The sequence below is a fragment of the Molossus molossus genome, unplaced genomic scaffold (assembly GCF_014108415.1).
Source record: "Molossus molossus isolate mMolMol1 unplaced genomic scaffold, mMolMol1.p scaffold_m16_p_14, whole genome shotgun sequence".
Classification (NCBI taxonomy): domain Eukaryota; kingdom Metazoa; phylum Chordata; class Mammalia; order Chiroptera; family Molossidae; genus Molossus; species Molossus molossus.
The window spans coordinates 7032231-7048261 of NW_023425349.1; the positions used below are offsets into that span (position 1 = coordinate 7032231).

The 16031-nt window shown below is 49.2% G+C and overlaps 1 pseudogene; it reads right to left on the bottom strand.

The window, feature by feature from the left end:
• Positions 1-289: 289 nt before the first annotated feature.
• Positions 290-1653, bottom strand: LOC118629999 (annotated as a pseudogene).
• Between the last annotated feature and the right edge of the window lie 14378 nt (positions 1654-16031).

Here is a 16031-nt window from a genome sequence, read left to right on the forward strand (position 1 = left end):
AACAAAAAACAGAAAAGTGTCCTCGGGTGAGGATAAAAATAAATAAATAAAAAAAAGTTAAAGAAAATCTGAGGAAAAAATTGCACATAATACACTCATTAAATAAGTATGGTGATTACATCAAAATAAGGAAAATATGTTTTCTTTTGCAACTCCAATATCAAGTTGTTGTCCTGAAGGTTATTATACTTTCATGGGGGGGCGGGGGGGGGATGATGGCAATTAAAGCTGCCTCTTATCAAGTAAATCTATAGTAGAAAAGCCAAATTTTTCTGTTCTTCCCAATAAGTCAGTTTCGATCTTCAAACTGTGCCTCATGTTTTAAAAGATATGATGCTAGAAATTCAATGGGATTTGGTGGTCTTTGCAAGCACAGCGAGTCCCTGTCATAAAATGGGCACGACTGTCTGATCCAGGTAGACAGGAGTTAGCAAAGACCGTAGATCCACTCTCTGTTTTGATGACCTTTCTGCATTGATCTTCTCATTTTTTACTATCCTTTCAACTTCATCTGTGAGACCGTACTCCGAGTAAGGATTTTCTGTCCCTCCAGCATCTGCTCTGGCTCCGTGGGGGACCCTGCAAGTCACAGTCCCTGGGTACCAGTCAGCGCCCAAGCCGTCGGTTCCTGAGCGCCCTGCAGTGTGCCACCAACTCCCAGCACAAACTGTCTCCACCGTCTGAAATAAATCTTAATACATACATGTATCATGAACATCCTTCCGTGTCAGTTCATATTGACCAGTTCATTCGCTTTAATGACTGAATAGTTTTCCATGGGATCAATGAAGCACAATTTACTTATCCATATCTTACTGATGGGCATTAGGCGGCCCTGAATTCTTTGCCATGACAAACAGTGCTACCTCCTTGTGTGAATATCGCTGCCAACTGACATTAGAGTGTCTTTAGGATAAATTCCCAGCAGGAAATTTGCTGAGTCAAAGAGTACATACTCCAAAAGTTCTCAGACATATTGCCAAATCATCCTCCAAAATGCTCTTACCAATTTGCTCTCCCACCACCGTGCCTAAGGGGGACAGGCTCCCAACCCTCATCCACACCTGGTGTGACCCAGTTGGAATTTTGAATAGCCCCTTAAACAACATCAGCCAGAGTGAGCATGTGAAAATGTTACAGAAATGGCCGGGTGGGGTGAGGGCCCGGACTGGAAGGAAGATTTGCTGCGGCTGCAGGGAGCAGGGTCTGGGGCCCCAGGCCACCCCACCCCCACACACTCGGTTCCTTCCTCTTCTGCCTGGGCGGCGTGCTCAGCACATCCTCTTTCTGCGCTTCCCAAGCAGACCTGTCTCATGGACAGGCCCAAGTTCCTCCAACTTTACCCCCATTCACAGTGACCCTCTGGCTCAGAGGGTCACTAGGTCCTGCCTCCGGCAAAGAGAGGAGCCTTCCAGGTTCACCTTGTGGCTTTGCACAGAACCTCTGATCTTCTCTGAACCCATTGCTGCTTTTGAAAGAATGTGGATGATAACAATGTTAACCTTTGGTCTCTGTTGTTTATTCCTTCAGCAGTTTACCTGTTTATCTATCTATCTATCTATCTATCTATCTATCTATCTATCTATCTATCTATCTATCACCTATCTCTTCGGCAAACATCCTGAAGAGGCATTCTGGCCTCTTGGCCTCCATGGTCTAGTGGGAGGCAGAGATCATCAAGTAACCACAGAGATGTGTATTTTTATGTACTTAGATGTGGGGATATATCATCTGAAATCCAGTGGAAGTACACAGGAACCTGATATAGGTGAAAGGTGAGACAACAAATGGCCATGGACTGACATCTGCGTGCGTTGGAGCTCTGGGGGTGGACAGCAGGGTAGCTGCCTTGCAGGTGGGTAGAATGGCTGGTGCAAAGGCCCTGGGGCGGAAGCAGCATGTCACATTCCTTTCTGGGATGGAAAGAAAGATCTCTTATCCTTTGAGACGACATGGAAGGACCTGCAGAGTATTATGCTAAGCGAAACAAGCCAAGCAGAGAAAGATAAATATCATGATCTCACTTATTTGTGGAATATAATGAACTAAACAAACTGCTGAACAAAATTGACCCAGAGCCATAGAGGTGGGGTACAGACTGAAAAGCCTCAGAGGAGGGGTGGTTGGGGAGGGAAGAGATAAATCACAGAATTTACATGCATGTATGCATGACCAATGAACATAGACAACAAAGCTGGGGATGAGGTGGGGGGGTGTCAGTGGGGGGAAAATGAGAAACATCTGTAACAAAAACAAATTAATAAAAAAAAAAAAAAAGAAAAAAAAACCGAGTGCAGAGAGTGAAGGGGAGAGAGGGCTGAGGCGAGGCCTGAGGGAGCAGCAGGACCACACCACTCAGGGCCTTGAGGACCACAGTGCTGATCTTTACATCAAGAGCACTGGTGAGCCACTGACAGGATGCTGACATTAAATGAGATAACATCATGTAAAATTCTCAATCCACAATTAGTGCCCTGTGATTACTTGGGGCCATTTAGATAACCCAGTATCATCCCCCTATTTTAAGGTCGAGTGATTAACAACCAGAACCCCATCTGCAACATTAGTTCTCTTTGCCATGTAACTTACCATCTTCACACCAATTCCAGTATCAGGATGTGAACTCCTTTGGGGGTGCATTACTCTGCCGACCCCACCTCCACTCCCTCCCTGCCCAGGGCCTGGCCTCCTTTACCAGCCTCGCCAGGCAGGCGTGAGTCCAGGAGGAATGCGTGCCACCCACATTTCTAGAGAGAGGAAACAAAGCCTCCTCACAACACACCTCTGTGGAATGTTTCTGAGATTGAAAAGGGGTTGGTGTTGTTTGTTCTACCTCACATCTGAGAAACTGGGGAGAAAGGTCCAAGGTCGGGGGCAGGAGTGAATATTGCTGGGCTCACCCCCAGGCCTGACCCCAGCCCCTCCACCCTTCCCCAACCCTCCATGAACATCTTAAGGCTTTTCCAAGGCCACTCCGAGGGAGTCCTGTGGCCAATTTGCCCTTATTTCTGGCTTCTGGCCAAAAGTCATAGGGTCATACTTGAAAGACTTCCTCAAACCCTGCAAGTCATCACTCTGGTGCTTTCTGCCTGAATTAGAAGCACAGACTGTTTCCAACATACTACCAATGAGGCTTTAATGGGTGAGGTTCTCAGGGGAGTTTCTTGGCAATGTGTTTCCAAAGCCTTCAAAAGGTGCATTGCTTGCCCTGGCTGGTGTGGCTCAGTGGTTGGTCTGCGCATCATAGGGTTGCAGGTTCAGTGCCGGGTCAGGACACTTGCAGGTACCATGTTTGTTTGTTTCCTCTCTCTCTCCCTTTCTCTCTCTCTAAAATCAATAAAAAAATATCATCGGGTGAGGATTTTTTAAAAAATGGCCATTTCCAACTGTATAATCAATCTGATTTTCTTTCTGGGAAAAAAAAAAAGGCATTTGCATGTGTGTATTTTCTGGGTGATGGGATCAGAGGTGAAGTTGACTTTTGTCTTTAAAATGTTCTTCATTTGCGTAATGCTTTTCTAACAACAACACGTCTGCATTCATATTTATAAATAAAGCAATTTCCATTTTGCAAGAGGAAAACCAAACAAGCACCCTAAAAGGGCCGAAGCTTCCCTCCTCCCAGCGCATCCTCTCCAGCCGGAGACGGGAGGTGACCCAGGCTCTAGGGCTTCCTGTGAACTGGTCCCCAAGCACAGCAGCCCCCAGGGCAGTGACGAGAGCAGCCCTGCAGATGCTTCCTGGAAGGCCCAGGGAAGGAGGGGGCTAGGCCAGTAAATCACCCATGGAAGGGGCTTGGGCATTTCCTCTGCAGAAACAGCGCTAGCAAGGAGGGGGAATGTGCGCAGGGTTTGAATGAGTGAGGGGCACCCAATCATGAGGGCGGGAAATGTAGAAGGAGGAGACAGTGCAGCCCAGCTGCCAAGGGACTGAAATAAGGGCCTGGAAAAGCAGGACCCTGCTGAGTTCTTAGTGCCTAGGGCTACCTGATTTATTCTTCACTTCTTTGGGCATATGGATGCATTGGCAGGTAGTTCATGTGCCAATGAAGACTAGTTCTGAGCCAGATTCCCACCATAGAATCTGATTGGCCCATCTTGGGTCATGTGATACCCAGTCAGCCAATGGGATGGGGCCAAATATACTAGGTTGCCTTCTAAGGAGTTCTCCAGGGGTTCTCAGAGAAGGAGCTGGTGTGAGCTGACCCTCTCCCTAAGGCTGGTCCATACACTGTACAGAGCACCTCTGACCGCGCGGTTTAGACCACAGACAGCTTGGTGCTTCCTTATGTGGCAGCCATGCTGAGGGGACCAAGAATGAGCAAGTCAGCCTGGTCCAAGCCCCCTCCCATGGCATTCTCCACCCAGGTCTGTGCCACAGCACGTCCTTGGTGACAGCAGCTCAGACACTTGCCCCAGGACAGCAAAGCTCTGCCCCAACAAGGATGGCAAAAGCCCTCTGAGGAATCTGAGCTGGGTTATGTGGGGAAGGCCAGCCTTTGTCGGTAGGAGCAGGGTGGGAAACACACACAGGGCGAGCAGAGTCGTCTGCATGATGGTCGCTCTGAGGGGCTTTTCATCACCCTCACCAGAGCTCCAGTGCATGGCCGAAACACTGACACAACCCCGAGTCACAATAAATAAAAAGCATGCTTTTTATAATAAAAAGACAGAATAAGCAATTTCCACGCAGGAGGAGGCTGAGTTAGCGGACACCAGTGCCTGCTCCAGGGGGAACGTTGGAGAACCTTGTCTAACCAGTAGCATTTAAGGCTACGTCAGCACTGATCCAGCACCATCGGCAGGCCAGGCACCCCTCCAAGCACCTCACATATATATTCACTCATGTAACTCTCCTAACAACTCCAACAGGTAGGTACTCTATCTCCATTTTACAGATGGGAAAACCAAGGCACAAAGAGGCTCAGGAACTTGCCCTAGTTCACAGACGAGATTCAAATCTGGGCAGCCTGGCTCTGATGTCATGCTCACAACCACTGCCCCCTAAGCACTGGTGTTTGTTTCAGACACCGGGATACAGACCAAGGCACATGTCCCACAGGCTTCACTGCTTTGGGGGTGGGGTGGGGAAGAGCCATAAATAGCAATAAACCACATCATGAACTGTCGCTGTTATTTTAAGTGCTGCAAGCTTGGTGCTCTAAGATGATCTAGAAAGGGATCATCCTTGCCTGGAGGGGTCAGGGAGGACTTCCCTGCAGAAGTGATGCTGGTGCTGAGGTCTACAGGGTGACAAGGAGTGGGACAGGCAAAGCGGGGAGGGCAGAGTGGGAGGGAAGAGATCCAGGTGAGAGGGAACAGTGTGTACAGGGTGCCCCAGATAAGGTAAGCACTTGCTGAAGGGCACCCCAGGCATAGGTGACAGGGCATGATAAGGATCCTGCCCTGGTCTCCAGGTGACTGGCAGCTCTGGGTGACCCTGCCCCAACTCCCTGCCTCCATGTTGAATGCCCACAGTCCTCTGAGGTAGCAGCAAGACAAATCTGTGGATGCAGGAGATGTTTGCCACCAAGTGACTCAGAAGGACACGAATCACTTTAGTGCCCAGTTTGTCGGAGTCATGATGATTCAGGGGAAAAGCTACTCGCTGGATTCTGGGAGGGAATTCAGCCAGCCCAGCTACCCATGCGTGGAGATGCTAATCAGAAGCCAGCCTGGAGACCGCTCACCTTGAAAGTGGGGCCTGGTGGCTTACACAGACCAGCCCTGGCCTCCCTCCAAGGCCTTATTTGGTCACTGAGTTAGAAAGCAAATGCTGGGGTTTTGAGAAGTGCTTTGGCCTCAGCCATCTGACAGATATTCTTGATAAGAATGGTCAATTTCTGGATCCCAGTGGCACACAGGGCTGTCACTAGAGGCTAGGTCACTCTTGGGGGTCAGGCACCACTCAGAAGGGCAAGACAACAGTTCGAGCTCCTATGGGCCAAAGATGGCAGCAGGAGTGCTGCGGACAGGGAACTGACTGACCTTCCATTCTCGAGGCAAAGCGGAGTTTCACCTTTCCAGAGGGAACCTTAAAAATCTTCTTGACCTGTAGCCCAGAGGTTCTTCTGCAAATTACCCGACAGACACTCCATAAGTACAGAGGGTGCATTTTCAAGGGTGCTCTCTGCAAAATGCCTTGAAATAGTTAAAATCTGCAAACACTCCAAACGTATCCTTCTGGAACTGGCTAAATCCAGCACGGATGTCCTCACCACAGATAACTGACTGTGCAGCCCTGGAAGAGAATGTTCCAGCAAGGAGCAGCCTCTTAGAGTCACTGTTAACTAAAACCAAACCAACCAAAACAACATAGAAGTGACGAAATAATGTGCACTGTATTATTCCTTTTAAAATTTTAATTAATTTATTTATTTAATTGGTATTCCTCACCTGAGGATATTTTTCCATTAATTTTTAGATAGAGTGGAAGGGAGAGAGGAAGAGAGAGAGAAACATCAGTGTGAGAGTGATACATCGATTGGTTGTCTCTTGCACGACCCCGACCGGGGCCAAGTATTGAACCTGCAACCTAGGTACGTGCCCTTGACCGAGAATTGAACCCAAAACCCTTCGGTCCAGAGGCCGACACTCTAACCACTGAGCCAAACCAGCCAGGGTGTATTATTCCCTTTTTAAATAAATTGATAAATGAAGATACTGCTACTGTGTGCTTTGAAAAAACTATTTGAAGCATTTAAACCCACTGTTAACAGAGGGGCGCCATTGGGGGGACTTTCATTTTCAAACTTTCACTTTTTATAGTGCGAAGTTGTGCAATGCTTGAATATTTGGCTGATGAGCATGTTACTTTTGCTTAGAGATCTGTCTTCTGTTTTAATGTGTTGACCTCTATAAACGTCCCTCTTTGTCCTGCTTTTGTGCATCCCATAAATTTTGTGTCTTTTCATTTGTTCTTCACATATTTTCGAATTTCCCTTGTGATTTCTTCTTTGATCCACTGGTTGCTGAAGAGTGTGTTGTTTAGGCCTGGCTGGGTGTCTCACTTGGTTGGAACATTGTCCCATACACCAAAAAAAGGTTTCAGGTTCAACTCCTGGTCAGGGCACATACCTAGGTTGTGGGTTCGATCTCTGGTCAGGGTGCATATGGGAAGCAACCAGTTGATGTTTCTCTATCACATCGATGTTTCTCTCTCTCTCTCTCCCTCCCCATTCCTCTCTCTCTAAAATCATTTAAAAAAAAAAAAAAAAAGAGTGTGTTGTTTAGTTTCCACATATCTGTGAACTTCCCGGCTTTCCTTCTGCTGTTGACTTCATGTTTCATTCCACTGTGAGGCGTGTGCAGCATCTGCAGTCAGAGAAGCAGTGATTGAAACGAAGGCGATGTCCTGATCGCGCGCTGGTTCAGAGCTCTTGCTTGGGATCCAGGCGTGAGATTTGAAGTCAGCTCCATCATCGATCACCCATGTGACTCTGGGCGTGATGTCCCCCTCTGTGCCTCAGTTTCCTCACCTGTGAGGAACGAGTTGTGAGGATTTAAAGAGCTCACATGCGGAAAACCTTAGACTGTGCCTGGGACCCAGAGCGAACAGTCAGCAAAGTGTCAGCTGTGATGATGGGGAGGAGGAGGAACACAGGGCAGTGGCGATATGGACGACCCCAAGCACGTACAATTGAGCTCCCTGTCCCCCAGGAGCAAAAGGGCCCCTGACTCCCATCTGACCCTCACCAGGTGGGAGGTTCAGGGTCAACATGTTCTGTTTGTTGTTCATTCCTTCCTTCTGTCCTTCCTTCAGTCCTTCTGTCCTTCCTTCACTCCCTGGACCCCTGTAATGTGATAAGGCCCAGGGTAGGGACGGAGGGACAGACATAAACTCTTCTGTGACATGGGGATAATGATTGACTTAGTCTATTTGGGCTGCTGTAACAAAATAGCACAGATTGGGGGGTGTAGAAACCATAGACATTTATTTCTCACAGTTCTGGAGGCTGGGAAGTCCAAGAGCAAGGAGCTGGCAGACTGGGCATCTGGCGACAGCCTGCTCCCTGGTTCCTAGAGGGTTGTCCTCCAGCTGTGACTTCTCATGGTGGAAACGGGGAGGGAGCTCTCTGCGGTCTCCTGTAAAAGGGCATTAATCCCATTCATGAGGGCTCGTGACCTAATGAACCCCCATTAGGCTCTGCCTCCAAATACCATCACATTGGGGTTAGGATTGCAATGTACAAATTTGGGGGGAGGACACAAACCGTCCGTCTATATCAATGATGGGATCACCTGCAGGAGATGGGCATTTGAGGAGATCTCAGGAGCACAGTGCTTAGCCTGGGGCCCCCGGGGTGACATCAATACAGAAGCTGTTGTTGTTTGAGAGAGAAGGGACAGCATCAAGGCCTTCTGGACAGTGGTCAACGCCACCCTGCCTTGGGCTACATCCTGCTGTTGATTTCCACTCTCCCCCCGAGGAAACCTCAGGACTGATGGGATTATTCGCACTTGTATCCCCAGTGCTCACAACAGTGCCAGGCGCAGCGTGGGCGCTCAGTTTTCGTTTTAGTCACACAGGCACTATTCTAAGTACTTTGCAAATATCAACACATGCACTATGCATAACATCGCTGGAAAATAAGTAAAGTATTTCCATTTTAGAGATCAGGAAACTGAGGTCACACAGTCAAGAAGTGGCAGAGTCAGAATTTGAACCCTGGGTGATGTTCGTTGAAGGAGTGAAGGAAGGAAAAGGTGAGGTGCAGGATCTGGGGGTCTCTAGGTCTGAAACGCGGAATCAGAGAGCAGGGCCCTTAGCCACCTCCACCCTCACCCCTCCGTGATTCCACACATGAAAAATGGGGGCTAAGGACCAGGAGAGGGGAGCGGAGGGGATCCCAAGGCCAAATAGGACATTAAAATTCAGGGTTCCCAGCTCGCAGCCCCAAGATCCCAGGCAGTCAGGAGTGTGGGATGCGTCAGAAAGCCCCAAGGGTTAAATTCCCTACTGTCACTGAAAAGAAGTTCATAATGAGCTGAGTAGAAAGGACAGGTTACAACACATAGTGTGAATGTTAATAGTCAATGTTTGATAAGCACTTCCCATGTGCCAGGTAGTTTACAAAGCCCTTTATATACATTACCACCCCGTCAAGTCCTCAAAAAAAGTATGATCAGTGCTGGCAGGGGGGCTCAGTTGATTGGAGCATTGTCCCACACATCAAAAAGGTTTTGGGCTCGGTCCCCAGTGGGGGGTGAATATTGATGTTTCTCTCTAACATCGATGTTTCTAAATCAATTTAAAAAATATATCCTCAGGTGAGGATTAAAAAAAAAACACACCAAAGTATGGCCACTAAACCCATTTTACAGCTGTCAAAACTGAGGCTCAGAGACTCCAAACAACTGGTTCCAGGTCACAGAGCTAACAGGTAGGCGAAGGAGGCTAAGACTCACACCCTGGTCTGACTGCTCTGTCCCAGCTGCTCCCCCTGTGCCCCCAGTGCCTCACCACTAAATGGCACCACTGATGATTTTCACATTTGAAAGGAATAGCTGTTGCTAACAGTAACATGAGGGACGGTGACTAAGAATTCAGAAAATAAGCAGAGCTCAGCAAGGGCTAAAGGGCTGTGTGTGCCAGTACCTGAGAGGACAGGGAGGTGACCTGGGAACACCTCAGTAAACATGGACCTGATCACTGGGTGAAAGGTGTCATATTCCTGCCCGGTTATGTAAGCTCTGTGTCCACCTATTAACTCCTGGCCCACTGGGTGTGTGTGTATTTGGGGGGCTGGGCTCTGAGAAGGTCCAGAAGGCTGAGTCTAGCTCCGAAGGTCTCCTAACACATGGTGAGGCTGCCTGAGAAAGGCCTCCACCAACACTCCCCTCTACCCCAGTTGGGGCCAGGGGGCCACAGGGACACCTCCCAGAAAACGGGTTGTCCCTGCAGGAAGGCCTCCTTCAGGAAGCGCCTCCACGCTTTCGTTTGACTTTGCACGAGAAGAATTCAGCTGGGCTCCACTTCCTAAGTGGCTCTGTGCCATAGTCTTTTCCCTCATAATTTGTGTAACTGTGCAAGGTTGTCATTATCTCCATTTTATGGGTGAGGACACTGAGGGTGAAAGAATAACTTGCTTGAAGCGACAGGGCCAGGGAGTGGCAGGGCTGGGATTTGTTTTTTCGTTTTGTTAAAATATTTTTTCTTTATTGATTTTAGAGAGGAGTGGAGAGAGAGACAGAGAGAGATAGAAGCATCGATGAGAGAGAACATTGATTGGCTGCCTCCTGCACGCCCCCCACTGGGGATCGGGCCCACAACCTGGGCATGTGCCCTGACCGGGAATCGAACCGGTGACCTCTTGGTGCACGGGTCAGTGCTCAACCACTGAGCCACGTTGGCCAGGCCAGGGCTGGGATTTGAACCCAGGTCATTTCAGGCAGAAGGAAGACCCTGAGAACTGTGTGTTCATGAAGGTATCTTGAGACCCCGGGGCAGGGAGAGAAGGGAGAGTGGAAGGGGATTAAGTCCTGAATCTTACCGGGAGGCAAAGATCACGTAGGGAGCTGGCTTAGAATAATTACACCATCCTCTCGTTGTATCTTCCACGGGTCCCCATTACCTTTAGGATAAAGCACGAGATGGCCTGCCAGGCTCTCCTGCGGGAGGGGGCCCGCCTGCCTCTAGCCTTGCCCTCGCCTCTTGCAGATTCCGGGCTCCTACATTCTCTCAGCTCAGACTTTCCTCTCCACCAACAACCCTCTCTCCTGGCTGACTTCTACCCGTTCATCAGGCTTGGGCTCATATGCCTGTTCCTCAGGCAAGCCTGCTCTGACCGTGCACACCAGGCCAGGCCCCTCTGTGTTCCTCTGCTCCCCCGACCTCCACGTGTGTCACAGCGCTCACCGCTTGGGCCACGTCTTCATGTTCACCACCACAGCCCAGTCCCAGAGCGGATGGTGTGAAAAACACCTGTAAGTGAAAAAGGAATGAACGAAGTGCTTAGCAGGCACTGGAAGGCTGGGTAGGAGGCAGACCCAGGGCGAGGGTGGCAGGCTGCTGGGCTGAGCTGCGGGTTGTACTGAGGACAGTCCTGCAGAGGCAGGGCCAGCTCTCAGAACAGGGCGCAGCCGAACTTTGGACTTTGTCCTGCCAGCAATGCGGAGTCCGGGGCTGAAGCATGTGGAAGCAGACGCCCTGGTTTAAAAGGGTAAAGCTGGCCTCGGAGCCACGGCGGGAGACAGGCTGCTCTGGGGAAAGCCACCCATGGGTCTCTGGACACGATGGAAACGCGGTGAACACGCTCTCACCTTTCAGCCCAGAACCGTCTGCTTTTACACAGCATCACATCAGGCACTGGGCCTTGGCCTTCGCACGCTCACTAGTCAAATCTGCTCAACAGCCCCAGGGGCAGGGACTGCCATGGGCCCCACTGGACAGAGGGGGAAACTGAGGTCAGAAAGGTGGGGTGAGCTGCTCCAAGTCACACAGGGACTCTCCATTTAAACAGAATTTAAACCTCAGTTCCTAAGTCACACTAGCCACATTTTTTTTTATCCTCACCCGAGGACATTTTTGCATTTATCCTCAGACAGAGTGGGGGGGTGGGGGGGTGGAGAAAGAAACATCGATGTGAGAGAGACACACCGAGTGGTTGCCACCCACACAACCCCAACCAGGGTCAGGGACAAACTGCAACTGAGGTACTCTGGTCCGCAGGCCGACGCTCTAACCGCTGAACCAAACTGGCCAGGGCCACTTGTTTTTTTGAGAGAGAGAGATTGCTGTGAGAGACGCATCGATTGGGTGCCTCCTCATGTGCCCTGACCAGGGCTGGGGATCGAACCTGCGACCCTTCGGTTCACGGACTGACACTCTAAGGGCCGAGCCACACCAGCCAGGGCACCAGCCACGTTCAAAGTGCTAGCGTTACACTACTGGGAGTGTGAACACGGAACATGTCCACCATTGCAGGAAGTTCCATGACTACTGCTAGTCCAGACCACGGAGGCCGACAGGTCCTCAGAGGCCATTTCATTCAATGCTCTTCTCTACCAGATAAAGGGAAATCAGCTGGTTCAAAGTCACACTGCGAGTGAGTGACAGGGGTGGGACTCAAATCCTGAGCTCCTGACTTCCAATCCGGTGCTCACTTCACTGAAGTAGGTGAACTCCTCTCTCTCAGCTGGGGCTTGATGAGGGGCTTCTGTGAGGCAAAAAGACACCATAAACAAAGCCCAAAGACAATTAAGTGGAAGAAATACTTTAATATAGATAACAGACATTGGTATTTATATGTATGTAATAAGCTACTACAAATAAATAACAACAACAAAAAAAACACTTCAACTTGAAATGTGGACAAAGGCCTGGCCTTTGGTTGGTTGGAGCATCGTCCTGTGCACTGAAAGGTCTCGGGTTGCTTCCTGGTCAGGGCACAAACCCAGGTTGCGGGCCTGATTGATGAAACATTGATGTTTCTTTCTCCCTTCCTTTCTGTCTAAAATCAATAAAAGCATGACCTTGGGAGGATTCAAAATTAAAAATGTGTGTGTGTGTGTGTGTGTAGACAGATAGATAGCCCTGGCCGGTTTGGCTCATCGGATAGAGCATCGGCCCGCAGACCAAAGAGTTGTGGGTTTGAGTCCTGTCAGGGGCATGTACCTTGGTTACAGGTCTCTGGCCCTGGTCAGGGTTGTGTGGGAGGCAACCAATTGATGTGTCTCTCTCACATCGATGTTTCTCTTTCTCCCCCACTCTACCTGAAGATAAATAAAAAAATATCCTCAGGTAAAAATTTAAAAACAAACAAAATAAAATATAGACAAAGGGTAAAGTCAGGCAATTTACAGAATAAATCTAAACTGCCAAGAACTATGGAAAGGTGCTAGTGAGAGAAATGCAGGCACAGCAGTAACCCCCCCCCCCGCCCCCGCCAAACAGATGGGAAAAGATGAAGAAAGTGGGGGGACAGGCGCTATCTTTTTACTGTTGGTGGAAGTGTCAGTGGGTCCAACCTCTTTGGAAGGCAGTTTGACAGCAACTCTCAACAGTAAATATGCAAATACCCTTTGACTCAGTAATCCCTGGGCGGAAACTCCAGGCCTCGTGTTCTGAACCATGACTACCCTCCGTGAGTGATGGTCAGGCTTGGGTTGGAAAGGGCAGAGTTGACTGATCAACAGGGAGACTTGTGGACTTGGCCGTGGGAGGTTTAAGCAGGACAGATCACCATGGGCGAGTTCTTTGGAGCCTTTATCTTGTGTGACCGGCCCAGATGTTAGCGAGAGCCCAGCACAAATCAATACATCCTTGGTCAGCTGCTGGGGTGGCTCAGCTGCCCTTCCAGTTCTGCAAATAATTAGAACCCAGTCACTGATGAATCAGTACTGACCGCCCTTGGCAAGCAGGGCTGGGCAGGCCGCCTGGTGTGGCACTTTGTGCTGGGCGTCAGGTGACCGAGAAAGCGGGCCAGCTGGGTAGCTATCCTCAGGATGATTTGAGCAAGTGACACTCTCCACCCCTACCTCAGTTTCCCCTTTCTTTCTGTTTCTTTCCCTTTCCCTTCCTTTTTTCTCCTTCTCTCTTCCGGCCCTCCCTCCTCTTTCAGTGAGTGCCAAACATGCACCAAGCACTGTGACACACAACAGAAGGCCAGGCGCCCTTGTGTTCTCTGCGCACAGATAGTTGGTAACTTGAGGGCACAGAGAAGGGAGTAAGCATTGTGCCTGATGTGGGGGGAATGGGGTAGGGGAGGGTGCTTGAGCTGAAGCTTGACACTTAGCAGGTGTCACCAGGTAGGCTGGGGGACAAGGCCAGACCTTTGGGCAGGGCTGCAGGGGCCTGAGGGAGGCAGGCAGGGAGAGGCTGAGCTGCTGCTTCCATAGGGGCCTGAATACTGGACTTGGATTTTATCCAGAGGGTGACAGAAAAGCATGGGCTTGTGTTCATCATATCCTGTCTACCCATCATCTCTCTGAAATGATACATTACATTATAAAAATAATTCATCATACTACAAAAATCAAACAACACCCAAGAATATTTATTAAAAGAGAGTAAAAACTGCCCTCCAAACCCTCTCCTTAGGTGCCAGCTGCCAGCCTCTGTTAACGGTTTAGGGTGTATCCTTCAAGATTCTTTTCTATGCATACATAAATTAATCATTTTTCTTCATAGAAAGCTCATCCTTTACATCCTGTTCTGACTTACTTTGTCACAATAGTGTGGACGTCTTCCAGCTCAGGAAACACACATCTCCACCATTCTTCTCAACAGCAGCACAGCATCTCATCGATGATGGTTCCCTTCATTCCACAAGTATTTATTGAACCCTATTGTGTACCAGGTACTGTCCCAAGTGCCAAGGATGGAGCAGAAAGCAAAAGAATCCTTACTCTCAAGGCCTCCCTCTTCCTGCAGCCAGACATCAGGTTGCTTCTGACATTTCATATAATAAAAACGGTGTAGGGACCATGCTGCATTTATTTATCCTTACCTAAGGCTATTTTTCCATCGATTTTTAGATAGAGTAGAAGGAAGGGAGTGGGGGAAGAGAGAAAGAGAAGCATTGATGTGAGGGAGACACATCGATTGGTTGTCTCCTGCCCGAACTTGACTGGGGCTGGGGATGGAACCTGCAACCCAGGTATGTGCCCTTGACCGGGAATCAAACCCGAAACCCCTCGGTCCAAAGGCTGATGCTCTAACTACAGAGCCAAACCAGCCAGCGTTGCATGTATATCTTTTTACGCATGTGTGAGTATTGCTATTGGGTAACTTACTTTACAAATATTTTTTAAAATATGTTTTCTTTATTAATTTTGGAGAGAGAGAGATAGGTAGAAACATTGAGGAGAGAGACCATCAACTGGCCACCTCCTACATGCCCCCCACTGGGGATCAGGCCCACAACCTGGGCTTGTGTCCTGACTGGGAATTGAACCGGTCACCTCTTGGTTCATGGGTGGATGCTCAACCAGTGAGCCAAACCAGCCAAGCTTGGGTAATTTACTTTAAAAGGAATTGTGTACATTGAATTTTGTTACTTATTGGCAACACTGAGGGGTGTTCAAGTAGGGGTGACACAGTTAAATATATAGCCATCCATCATCCCTCCATCCATTTACCCATCCATCCATGTCTTCATTTGACCACCATCTATGGAGTGTCTAATGTGGCAGGCCCTGACCTGGGCATGGGGTAATCACGGGTGTGGTGTCTGAGATAAGTAAATGGCACCATAAGAGTTGGTCCAGGTCCAGGTAAGGGTAAGGACTCTCTAAGCCTGTCCCACTTTCTCCAGTGGTGCTTCTAGAGGCTGCAGTCCCACTGAAGTCCTGCTCCCTCTACTCCTTCCCCATACCTATTGCTGCACTTATGCTCACCCCCCGACTTCAAGAACCTGGTGCCATTTAGCCCAGTTCAAAACCCTGGTACTAGAACTGGCTGGTGTGGGTGGCTCAGTTGGTTAGAGTGTCGTCCTGTACACCGAAAGGTTTTGGGTTTGATTCCCAGTCAAGGTACATACCTAGTATGCAGGTTCGATCCCCAGTTGGGGCTTACACAGGAAGACAACTGAATGATGTTACTCTCTCCTTTCCCCTCTCTCTAAAATCAATAAGAATGTCCTTGGGTGAAGATTAAAAAACAAAAACAAAAAAACCCTGGGAATATTAAGAAGTTCTAATTGAGTCATTATTATCATTGCACAGCATGTACTGAGCTCCTCCTCTAAAATGTCCCTTTTCTCTCTCTCTCTCTCTCTTTTTTAATTGATTTTAAGAGAGAGAGGAAGGGAGAAGGAGAGAGAGATAAAAACATCAATGAGAGAGAATACTGATTGGTCGCCTCCTGCATGCCCCCAACTGGGTATCGGGCCCACAGCCTGGGCATGTGCCCTGACCAGGAATCCAACAGGCAACCTCTTGGTGCATGGGTCCACGCTCAACCACTGAGCCACACCGGCCGGGCTGTCCCTTCCTCTTCTCACCGCCCTGGCTCCACTCTGCTCTGAGCCACCAGTCTCTCACCGGGATGCCTGTGGTAGCCTCCTTACCTGGCCGCCTGCTTCTATTCAT